This window comes from Chenopodium quinoa, unplaced genomic scaffold (genome assembly GCF_001683475.1).
Source record: "Chenopodium quinoa cultivar QQ74 unplaced genomic scaffold, ASM168347v1, whole genome shotgun sequence".
NCBI lineage: Eukaryota > Viridiplantae > Streptophyta > Magnoliopsida > Caryophyllales > Amaranthaceae > Chenopodium > Chenopodium quinoa.
This window is the reverse complement of record NW_018744693.1, coordinates 7,303,563-7,314,270: the sequence shown is the minus strand read 5'-3', so window position 1 is coordinate 7,314,270 and position 10,708 is coordinate 7,303,563. Positions and strand designations below refer to the sequence as shown.

The window sequence follows — 10,708 nt, the reverse complement described above, 5'->3', positions numbered from 1 at the left end:
AAAGGAACTTTAGTTAGTCATTTTGATCCACACCAAGCCTATAGTTTTAAAATGATATAAGCTAATTAAATAGTGTGTAGGATTTTCATTGAACAAATAAAGAATTTATTGTAGGTTTACTGAAAAGTAGATCATTGGTGTGATATTTTAGGTATTTGGCATAATTTCTTAGAGCCTACGTTTGCAAGAGTCATTCAAAGAAAATCATTGAAGCACATAGCTTAAAAATGATATAAGTGTGCACTGTTTCCATAACCTTGTATATAATTGTGTAACTTAAGTTCTTATAAAATACTACAGAATGAAACTCCAATACAATATGAATTATGCTTACTAATGAATGCCACATTGTCAAAATCTATTTTAAAAGGTGAAATATCTTGTAAATCGAAAGAAAATTCTATCAAAGCAATATTCATTAGTGTACAGATGATAATATGAAGGGAGCTACTGTCAAAACACCAGAAAGCAGCCTGTTGAAAGTTGGAAACCATGGCCTTGCGTCTTATAATCCTCTCCAAGCAATTTGTTGCCCCGTCTATAATTTTATCACACCTTTTTAAGCATCTTGACCTGTGGATGCATAAAAAAAATAACAGTACATAGTTAAGGAAAGAGGCAGAAGAGTAATTAAAGTTAAAAGAACCCAGGACATGAAAAAAAAAAAGGCTACTAAGCAAAATTACATACCAAGATGATGTATGGGAAAAACAGGGGTGGTGTTGGATTAAGAGTGACTTGGTAATTTACTTCTCTAGTTCTCTACACTTGAAATCTACGATAAAAATATTACACTTAAAACAAATAAGCTTTGGCTATATATAATCTAACAAAATAAAATCTGTACTACAAAAGATAAGGAGAACTTACCTTCTGCAATCAGTCACAATACCATGGCTATTGACATTAACAACAACGGGAAACACAACATCTTTGACAAGCTCCTTGCCAACAAAAGACTTGTTAAAAAGGGAAGAGTGGCAAAACCCCTTCCTTCCAAAGCCTACATCATGATGAAGAAAATTGTTAAATGATAGATTGAGAATCCTTCAAGATCAATACATTAAAGAAGCAAAAAGAATATAATTCAATAAATTTACAACGAAGAGGTGCCATAATATTTATATGAGCATATATCAAGTATCTAGTCACTTGAAAAAGCAACAAATCAGTTACTACGAAATGAAATGACAGTATGTGATGCAAAACTATCTTATTTTGAGAACCGAGAACATAGGTGACATAAGAGAAGTAAAATGACTGATTTTTAGTTTATCTTTCGGATTAAGACGTTATGTCAAAATATTAGAAGGTTTTAAGTATTTTTAGTTTATTTTTTATATTTCAATTTAAGTCAATTATTGTTTTGTCTAAACCTGAGATTGTGAAAGAAAAACCTTCATACTCAACAACACTTTCACCTAGCGGCCATTGTTGTATCTCCTCTTTTCGCATGCATAATAAGATTCTCATTTAGTGAACAAATTTACTTGTTCTAGGCTTCTATCTGTGTAATAAATCCCTCCATCCCCCAATATTTGCCCACTTAAAATCTATGATCTAACTTATGATGGAGTTAAAAACACCGTGGAATAGAGGTAGTACATCCTTCACTTTTAAAATAGCTTGATGAATTACGGAGTACCTTGGCCCTTTATGAACTGTAACATCACGTGCCAATTACATTTGTGAGCCTGATTTTCTCTTCGAACACCTCTTTTGTCTCTCGTTCTTCCTCTACCTTTCTTCTGTTTCTTCTCCAATCCATCAAACAAATGATGATTTCTCCATTGAAGCGCTTTCTGAGGTTTCTCTCCTCCATAAAAGCAGTTTAACTCTTATAAATAGTGGTTTTTTTATTCTAGTGACAAGGTTGATATAACTACAATAAAAAAAACCACATCACTTTTAGTGCTGTAACACAGATATAACATTCCATAAGATCATCAATGTCAAATCATCTTATAGAATTGACTCTTTCTAAGATAAATATAACAATAGAAGAACTCATAATAAACATATGGATCCCTATCAAAGTATCAAGCGTGGTTGCTTTATGAAAATTCTCATAATTATGATCCATAATAAAGTGATGTTGGAGTGTGAATTATTAGACATTAGTTTTGCTAGTGAAGTGAAGAGTTTCTGGCAACATAGTTCAGGTTAAATAATAGTCTTCCATATACAATTTCAGAATTTCTACTAAAATTAAATAGGCTCACATGAACTAATGACAAAATTCAGAATAAAAAAATAGCAATGAATATAGCAAAATTCAGAACATTATCAATAGAATCAAGTTACAAAGAAAAAAAATTAAAAAAGAAATAAAAAATCAAAAGACGCATGAATTTACCAGGAATCTGGGAAGAAACGTTAAAGCCATCAACAAACATGTTCGATTAAAAACATCTATAAAAATAATTTAAAATATACAAATAGTCCTTAAAATACTAATGACAACTAATGAAGTTACCAGGTGAAACGGGGCGTATATGAAGAGGAAACAATTGATGAAATATTAAATCATATTGATAAATTAAATCAGATTTCAGATGGTGTAAAAGCCTAAGAAAAGCGCAATTGGTAAAATCAATCAATTGAAACCCTTGATTGAGAAAACCAAATGCACACCATTATATAGAAAAAGGACAAAGAAAGTCTTTAAAATAGAGAAGAAGAGTACCTGCTATTGTGAATGTGGACCGTGGTGACGGTGGAGATGAGGATGAAGAGGTGATTTAGATCTCCATCAAAGATCATAGAGAAAGATGAAAAGTAGTGATCTTTGGATAACTTATTGAAAGTTGAGGAAGAGAGGAAGAGGTCAAATAATAAACGTAGGGTAGATAGGTAAATAAAATTTTGTTAAGGGTATATAACGTCAACACACTATTCATAAGAGTAAGTTTCAACTTTTTATATGGTAGGGATATCCGGATATATATATATATATACACACACTTTATTATACCAAATCTAACAAAGAATGTTCATTTAACCACACACATATGTACATTTGGTTCATTTTCACGTTTATAAAATAATTACATGTAATAGAATAGTTGTATGGAAATGCGTTATTATTGTAATTAAATTGAGTTAGTTTATATTGAAAATTATTTTTTAACAAGGTTTTAGTTATATTTTTACAATTCTAAGACCTATGCATTTGCGTTGTAAAACTTACACGTTGCTTTTGAAATGAACATCCAATGATACAAAAATGAACATTTATTGAAACACGAATAAACAAAAACGAACATGATATAATATTTCTTATAATAAAAATGATTTGAACGCAGTAATCTTTATAAATAAATTTACTCTCATTTTTATTTATAAAAAACTTCTTAAAATTTAATTCAGAAAATATATTAATTTGATGAACAAAAAGTTTGTGTCATAAAAATGAACATCTAATAAAATTCATAAACGAAAAGAGGTGGGGCAGGACACGCGCGGAGGGTGAAGGGGGTGCAGCAGGTAAAGATGGACATCGTGGCGTGCCTGGCCGTCACAGGCCGCGCCAAAGGGGGAAGCGTGTCGTGCCAACTTTTGGTACACCCCAACCCACGGCATGACACGACCCCACGTGCCTAGCAGGTTGTGCCGTGCCGGGCCACGTGCCAAGCCGATTTTTTTTTTAATTCTTAATATATATGTATATTACAATAAATCGATATATAATTATTTTTTTAACAACTTAAGTTTATATTAATAATTTTATTAATTGTTTATGTTAATGTTAATATATTTTTAATTGAACAACCTTAATTTAATTAAGATTACATTAATAAATTACGTTTAAGTTTATATAAATAATTTTATTAATTTAACAAAAAACAATAATGCTTGTCGTGCTGGGCCGTGTCAGCTTTCTGACCCACGGGCCGGCCACCGTGCCCGTGCCGTGCCAAAATTTCATTTTTGTGTCCACGACACGTATAAATTTTTACCTACACTCCAGGGTAGGTAGAAGTCCCTACACCCCTCCCCACTGTATAACCCTACACCCTTTCCCACTACATCTCTCTCATCCTTTATCTCCCCCTACAAATTATAGCAACTATCATCGCATCTCATCCCCAAATTATATATATATATATAAACTCTAACTATAGCATAGTCCGTCCATTTTTGGCGCTTTCACCGCCATTCTCTTCTTCTCCGGCGACAATCTATAACTTGTCCCGTCTACAGTATGAACTCCGGTAAAATCTCAAAATTGATCACTTTAAAACACTCGATTTGTATAAAGAATCTCGGATCTTCGAAATTATATATAATGGTAGTTTCAGTCGTGCTTCTAGTGGCAACAGTTGTGGCTATGGTGGTAGTCGTGGTTATGGCGGTGGTAAGCGTATTGAAAGCAGAAATTTAAAGGAAGGTTTTGATTACATGGAATAGAAGTAGATGTGGAAGATGATTTCATCGCATCACCTTCACCATGGATCGTTCGTCACTGAGAAAGCATAGCGGCTTGAATTGATTTGGGATGGCGATGAGGCTTGAATATCGAACAGAGGAAATTCGAAATTGTTGGCAAACTACTTTAATTTTATTATTGAACATTTAATATTTTTTAAATGAACATCTTTTTTAATGGTTGTAAAAAAGAACATTAGCATTAAAATAACCTATAGCGGTTAACGTATCAGTTGCAAATTTATTCATTGACCAATGAAAAAAAAAACATCTTTCAATTAAAAAGTAAGTACTCCATATCTAAAAGTTAATAACATAAAAATAATAAGATATGTTAATTGTAAAATATTCAATAATACGCAAATGAACATTTAGTATTATAAATATGTATTTTTTTAATGTTCATTTTTATATGCGTAAATGTTCATTGATACATAATATAATAAATTTTATAAATATAACTGTCGGCGTCGTTCGAAGTGCGCCTACGTAAAAACATGTTGTGAATATGCTTGGCACTCATAGGAAGTGGGAATTGACATAATACGATTAGGGACAAGGAAAGTAGGGAGTCGCCAACAAGTTTTTAAGGAACTTGTAAGCCGTTCACGAATCATAAAAGGCAACCACGAAAAGGGACCTATTGATCCGTGAAGGTTACACCCCATTCATAATCCATGAGATTACTAACTCCATATGGTTTGGAACCACGAAAGGAGGGTCAGGGATGATGATACGAAGTGAGTCATGGAGTCACATTCGCCCGCATTGGCCTCTACTCGATTCTTATAGTGAAAAGTAATTCCTGCGATCTCAAAGGCATGCAAACAAAGATTTAATTTGCTCCAAACTGTTATTAGGCTAAATTGGTTGAATATTAATGCAACATATAATTCTAAAATATTAGTGATCACTTGATTAAACAACAAGATTAAAAAGGAACCTAAACCGGTTGTCCAAATTATCTTATTAGGCGTGATTTTCAATTACATATTCCCTTTAAACATGCAATATAGTGATCAATAATAGAATAAACATTAATATTGGAAGCAATTCAACAATAAATTGTTAGTCAAATCAAATCATTATAAACATAATCATGATACTAGCACACAAGAATAAAAATTAGAGTAATTAAGTGATTAATTACTCACTTTCCGCGATCCCTTGAATTGGTACATCATGAATAAACTGTTAGTAACTTCAATTAAAATAAAAATCAAATTGAAATTAAATTAAATAAAAAGTAGAGTTGATTTGGTCCAAACCCTCAGTTAATTATACCTTACACGCCTTGGTAAGGACGGAACCTCGGGTTAAGTATGGACTCCTTGGAGTGGTTAAGGGAAGAATGGTGTAATTAAGAAATATAGGTTTAAGGCTTAGAATATGAGAGAGAGAGAGAGAGAGAGAGAGAGAGAGAGAGAGAGAGAGAGAGAGAGAGAAGAGAATGGTTTTTGGTGTAAAAGAGAGGAAGAGAGAATGATTGTGTGATCAAGCTTGTTGATGATTAAAAAAAGGGGAAATATAACCTCTATTTATAGAGAAAAAGATGGGTCGAAAAAACAAGATAAGATCCGAATTAAATCGGAATAAAACTCGACAGATTGCAGTTTTTGCGGTTTTGTTTTTATCATATCTTTTGATTCAGAAATTGGAATTAGATAAATAAAATATCTTTGAAAAGCTCTTGAAGTCTAATTTCTAACCCAATTAGAATCAGATTAAAATATTTTGTAGAATAAAAGATATGGTCGAAATAGTGAGACGGTGTTAGTTTTGGATAGAGTTTGATATTTCATTCATATCTTTTTCGTTATAACTCGGAATTGATATTATAATATATCATTGGAAAGATAATTTCAAGGGCTATCCAACCATATAAGATTTGTATAAAAACTATGAGGCACAAAAATAATATCTGTCTATCTTTGAACGTCTTTCAATTCGAATAGAATTAGGACTTTCAAAAAGAAAAGTTTTATTTAATTTCAAACTCTTTAATCTTATCTTTTCAAAAAGGATAATTAAGATCTTTTAGAAACTTACAGAATCTTCCAATTAATCCTAATTGGTTTAGGAATGGGATAAAATCCTTTATATCCTCCACATGATCATTGGGTCGTGGGTAAGGTGGGCTTAAATTCGGTTTGGGCTCGATTTAGTATTTTGGCCATAACTTATTTGTTATAACTCGGATTTGGGCTTATAATATATCGTTGAAAAACTCTTTTAAAGCCCCATCCAACTATTCCATAATTGGACCCTGATTATGGACCAAAATAAACTGTACTAAACGTTTTTTTATAAAAAGGGCACGAAATGAATTATTTTGGGTTTAAAGGCACGAAAAGAGGAAAATAAGTTATGGTTTGGGGAAATGAGCACTCCAAAAATTAAATACTCAACCCGACCAATAATGGCGATGAAAGGTTGTTCATCATCGGGTTTGGTTTTGGGGAGACATTTTTAGGTGTCTACTGTTTCGGGGTTTTCTGATGTCCTGCGGGAGAGTTACAATTCCGAGACTGGAACCGGACGCCTGTACCTGCAAAACAACGGAGACTCCTGAGAGCTCCGCCTCCAACGGTCAAGTTAGTACCTGATTAAGGAGTAATCAATACAGAAAGTAAAGTAATGAGATCTCTCTAGGTGAGAGTGCTTAGTGTTGGTAATCTGCGTCGTTAGCGAGATTAGCCGGTTGTTAATAAGTCTGTTCTTCTCTGCTTGATCTCTTAATTATTCGGTCCTCGATTAATGAGGATTAATCGAGTATTTATAGCCTTGGGAAGCGTGCAACTCTCTAGGTTTAAGGTAAACCTAGGGCTGACCGGGCCTCTAGACTGAATTGGGCCTTGATGGCCGGTTGTCCCATTTGGCATGGGTGGACACGTGGCGTGTCTTAAGTGGTCCGTGGAGGACGTATCTGTGATTGACACGTGGCAAGCTCCTGTTGGCCTTTGTGAAGGACACGTGGCGGAACCTGGTTGGTCCACTTGTCAGATGGTGATTGGTGGATAAAAATCCCCTAATCATTTGCCCCTCACAGGTGGCACGCGACTGGTCGCGTGTCGCCTGTGACAGGTGTCGCACGGTGACAGGCGACGGCCCGTTACAGGTGTCACCTTGCAGACGGCCGAGAGATTTTCCCGCCCAAATTTGAATTCGGAAGCGACCCTTCGCCTTCTCATTTTGCCTATAAAAGGAAGTGCTGACTTCGGTCATTTTCACATTTGAGAACTTTTGCGAGAACATTCGGACCCCTGAACTTGCTCTGACATTTCGGACTTTTTCTGCCTACCGCCTGTTCTGACAAGCCGACTGACCCGAACTTCCAGGACTTCATCAACCGTCACTCGTTCAGGTAACTCAGTTCTCTTACTCTTAATTTTCTTTTTATTTTTTGAAATGGCACCATGGAAGCACACGACACGCCCTAAGTTAGTGATCAGCCGGTCACCGGGGACGGCTGAATCTAGGACTAGGAGTGCCGCCTGCCCTTTTCTGGACCCATCTTTGCCCTTTATACAAAGTCCGACTGAATCTGTGTCTATGCAGAACGTGATGGCCAGAACAAAAAAGACTGCTATGATATCAAACTCAGACGGCTCCTCCCAAAGGGTGCTCCTTAGTGAAACATCTGACCAAGCGCCAGATGTAGAACGAGGCGACTGTCAAGCCGACAGTTCTGAGAGAGGGACCAAGGTGTTCCCTTCCCATCTCACCGTGGACATGTCTAATTTTCCTTCTGCTCCTTCTAAGGGAGAGGAGGCGGGCCCCTCTAGGAGAGGGGAGGAGTCGTCCTCTTCGGACTCGTCAGGGGACGAGTCCGAATCCAGCTCTTCTGACCATAGTTCTTCTGGCTCAGAAGAAAAACATAGCCGCCTACAAGAGGCGAGAAGTTCTCATGCAGTGGAGAAGGGGGATAATTGGGCAGAGCCGTCCGCCTCTTACAGGGAGGAAAACGCCCCCTACTACTGTAGGGTACCCCGGGGCCGGATTGCAACCATGCGAGACAACGTGGCGAGCTTTATTGCTAACCACAAAATGGGCCCGGAGTATTTACTGTTTGTGCCGGATCCAGAAGATACTGTGGTCTGGCCGGCTGGTACCAGCTATGGTGACGGCTGCTTTGGCTGCTATGTGGCGGCCATCAAGGCTGGACTGCGCTTCCCATTACATCCGGCTGTTCAGCGGATTTTAGATGGGTATGATCTGGGGTTATGGCAGTTAGCCCCCAACTCTTGGGTAAACGTACTCGGCTATGTGGCCGGGTGCGAATTGAACGGGGTGGAGCCAAGTTTTGAGGCTTTCGCCCACATGAACTATCTCAGCCGGACCCCTAAGTCGGGAGGTACCGGCTGGTATCAATTAACAAGCCATAGGGGTTACCTCATGACGAGAGGTAAGGCAAACAAATGGAAGGATTGGCGGAACACCTTCCTTATTATCGAGAGTTCAGACACGGAGCTGAACAAACGTTTTAACAAGTGGAACAGGGATCCGCCTCTTCTCGCAGGCGGCCGCAGCATGCCGCCTGTTCCCCCAAAAGCTAAAAAAGAGATCCTAGACAAAGGACTCTTCAAAGTAGAGACTAGGGTGAACTCTACTTCAGGGGTACGAGAGCAAGTACCCCTAAATTGCGTCCCGAGCTTCAAGTGGCTCTATGACGAGTACTTCTTGGCCGCCTGTGGCCTCGGCAGTCGGTGCTCTAGAGGTAGCCGGCCTGACGAATACTCTGTTTTTTCACGCCTTGTTTACTTGGGATTTTTACTAACTTTGCTGTTTATTTCTTTCAGCCGACGCCATGAGTAAAATAACAGCATCTAAGACTGCGGCGGCCATGCTGCGGGTTTCGCTAATGAAGCAGTCGTACGCCGACTCCCCCAGCAAGGAGGCACCCTTGGTAAGCTTTGAAAACTCTTCTCCTTTTAGTTGTATTATGCATATACTAACTCTTTTTGTTTTCAGTCTGGCACTCCAAGGGCTTCTTCCTCGCAACAGCCGGACCCCAAGGCCCGGAGGACGACTGTTGCAAGCTCTCCTGGGTCTTCCAGGAAAACAGTGGCGGCTGAGAAGCAGCCGGCCACTTCTTCAAAAACCCAGGCGGGTCCGCCTAGATGTATGGACACTTGCTTGTAAAAAAACTCACCCTTGCTTCCTTCTTGATTAAGTCTAACTTGTTTTATCCTTTTACTTAATGCAGCCGGCCCCCAGGGACTTGACTTGGTTGAGGTAGCCAAGTCAATGGTTAAAGTAGTTCCTCCATCTGACAGGGAGGCGGTCAAGGGTGCCGGCACCCTTGACCTCGATGGAATTTCAGGGATCCTAGCTGAGGTATACTTAGCACCTTTTTGAGCTTTTGAGTTCCAGGACGCCTGTTAACTCTTTTGATTGGAAACTGACGCCTGTTTTTCTTTGTACTTAGGCCCTGCTCCGAGTCAACAGCCTTCGCAAGCCGATTGATCGGAAAAACAAAGAGGTAAAGGCCGCAAAGGCTATGGCTGCCTCCAGCTGTGATAAGGCAATGTTTCAAATTGCCCAAAATGAAGTACTGACCCTTGATCTTCTTTATTATCAGGCGCAGGCGACCGCCGCTGTTCGGGCTCAGCTAGAGGCGGCCCAAAAGAAGGTTGACGAGCTGGAGGGGACCGTCACCAACCTTAAAGCCGAGCTGAAATCCCTTCGCCAAAAAATGCACTCTTACGAAGCCATGGAGAAATCTTTGGCTAACGTAAAAGAACGCCTGGTGAACCAGGAGAAGAGTCTTACCCAAGAGCTCTCGGACAAGGCCGAGCAAGAGAAACAAGAGCTCGTCCGGGAGATGGTGGAAGACTCCGCCCAAATCCAACGCATGACCTGTGACCGACTTTGCCTCATGGGAAAAAACGTACCGCCAGTGTTCGGAAATATATAATCAACAAATCCTGGCGGCTGCTGAAGAAGAGGCGTTGGACGTTGCGTTGGAGGAGGAAGAGCCGGTTGTGGCGCTTGTGCCACTTGGGGGTAAGGCATCAAAAGATGGTGCAGCTAAGGCCGAGTCCAGCAAGAAGAGTGCTGACCAGGCGGCTGCTGCTGATACTGAACTGCCCCCTTCTTAAGCTTTAAGTATTTTTTCTTTTCACGGCCTGCGTGCCGTTTGCTTTGTAATTACCCGGCCAGGGGGCCGGGGTTTTGAATATTCTGCTGGTTTTTTATGGCCGGCTCATTTTAATCAAATATTTTGTTTTTGTTCAAATTTGTCTAAGTATTTGAAATTTGCTCACTTGACCGACTGTTG

The 10,708-nt window shown here is 38.7% G+C and overlaps 1 long non-coding RNA gene across 1 annotated transcript; it reads right to left on the bottom strand.

Moving 5' to 3' along the window:
• Positions 1–221: 221 nt before the first annotated feature.
• LOC110702686 lies at positions 222–2,834 on the bottom strand. The gene is made up of 5 exons (XR_002507549.1): positions 2,687–2,834; positions 1,646–1,882; positions 871–1,003; positions 691–775; positions 222–573 (listed from the first exon to the last, which is right to left on the bottom strand). It is a non-coding gene; the product is annotated as an uncharacterized LOC110702686 (long non-coding RNA).
• Positions 2,835–10,708: the final 7,874 nt, after the last annotated feature.